This window comes from Neofelis nebulosa, chromosome 3, assembly GCF_028018385.1.
Source record: "Neofelis nebulosa isolate mNeoNeb1 chromosome 3, mNeoNeb1.pri, whole genome shotgun sequence".
Taxonomy (NCBI): domain Eukaryota; kingdom Metazoa; phylum Chordata; class Mammalia; order Carnivora; family Felidae; genus Neofelis; species Neofelis nebulosa.
The window spans coordinates 45,884,686-45,886,452 of NC_080784.1; the positions used below are offsets into that span (position 1 = coordinate 45,884,686).

Genomic DNA, 1,767 nt, shown 5'->3' on the forward strand with positions numbered 1-1,767 from the left:
ACACACACACACACACAGACTTTGAGCTGTCAGCACAGAGTCCAACACAAGGCTCCAACACACGAACCATGAGACCCTGACCTGAGCTGAAGTCGGACGCTGAACTGACTGAGCCACCCAGGAGCCCCAGGATTCTTTTTTTTTTTTAATTTTTTAAAAAAGTTTATTCATTTATGTATTTATTTTTAAATTTTCATCCAAGTTAGTTAGCGTATAGTGCAATAATGATTTTAGGAGTAGATTTCAGTGATTCATCCCCTATGTATAACACCTAGTGCTCATCCCAAGTGTCCTCCTTAATGCCCGTTGCCCTTTTAGCCCCTCCCCCTCCCCTCCCCCCCTCCCCCCAGCCTCCCCCTCCCCCCAGCCCCCACCCAACCACCCCTCAGGATTCATAGTAAGCGCCATCTTACACTTACTGGAGTAAGAAGGAATTTTTTTCCAATAAAAATTAGAAGGATTTTTAATTTCCAAGTCTTTTGAGAAAGCAAAATTAATGCAATGTAAATCAGAACATCTAATTAATAAATTTAGCAAGCCAAAGGAATTGTGTTATATAAATTAACCCATTTATCGTAGGCTAGCCATGTTTCAAGTGGTGGAGCTTCTACTGGTGTTTCAACTCCTTCAGTCTCCTGATGGCCAACTTTACTGTCACCTTGGAGTGGTGTTGTAGGTCCAGGCACCACCCACGGCGTTTGTCATGCAGGAACCGCAGTGCAGGATCCCCGCAGCTCGTCTTTTCATAGTGGTTTGGCCACAGAAGGAGCAAGTGCACTTGTCGTGCTGGCTTATTTCAATCTTCTTCACCATTTTTCCGAGGGAGGCACCATATAACAGGGCCCGTATTTCCCGACAATTCTGACTTCTTGGTGTGTTTAGCCATGTCAACACAAACTAGGTCTGAGCCCACTGGAGTAAGAAAGAATTTTTAAACATGCATTGTTACAAAAAAAGAATTTTGAATCACTTGAACATTCTATCACACCAACATGCTGCTTCCTTATGGTCAGTCTTCCATCACCTCAAACTTGACTTTTTTTTTTTTTTTTGAGAAAGACAGAGAGAGAGAGAGACAGAGAGAGACAGAGAGAGAGAGAGACAGAGAGTGAGTGGGGGAGGGGCAGAGAGAGGGGGAGACAGAATCTTGAAGCAGGCTCCGGGCTCTGTCAGCACAGAGCCCAATGTGGGGCTCGAACTCACAAGCTGGGAGATCACGACCTGAGCTGAAGTCAGAGCCACCCAGGTGCCTGTAAACCTTGACATTTCTTGCTGCAAAAGGATATCTTTGGTTTTAAGATTTTTCACTTGCGTTCTTCCTTCTCTAGGTGAGATCCTTTCTCTCTGCAGGAATGTAACTTATTACTTCTTTTTTAAAAGAAATTTCTAGTGTTTATTTATTTTTTATTTTGAGAGCGACAGAGGCAGCATGAGTGGGGAGGGGCAGAAAGAGGGAGAGAGAGAGAGAATTTAAAAAAAATTTTTTTTAACGTTTATTTATTTTTGAGACAGAGAGAGACAGAGCATGAATGGGGGAGGGTCAGAGAGAGGGAGACACAGAATCCGAAACAGGCTCCAGGCTCTGAGCTGTCAGCACAGAGCCTGATGCAGGGCTCGAACTCAGGGACCGCGAGATCATGACCTGAGCCCAAGTCGGCCGCCTAACCGACTGAGCCACCCAGGCGCCCCAGAGAGAGAGAGAATTTTTAAGCAGGCTCCCCACTGCCAGCACAGAGCCCGACACAGGGCTCCAACTCACAAAACTGC

General features: G+C 45.5%; 1 pseudogene; it reads right to left on the reverse strand.

Annotated features, from left to right (window-relative positions):
- Positions 1–447: 447 nt before the first annotated feature.
- Positions 448–856, reverse strand: LOC131506086 (large ribosomal subunit protein eL43-like; annotated as a pseudogene).
- Positions 857–1,767: the final 911 nt, after the last annotated feature.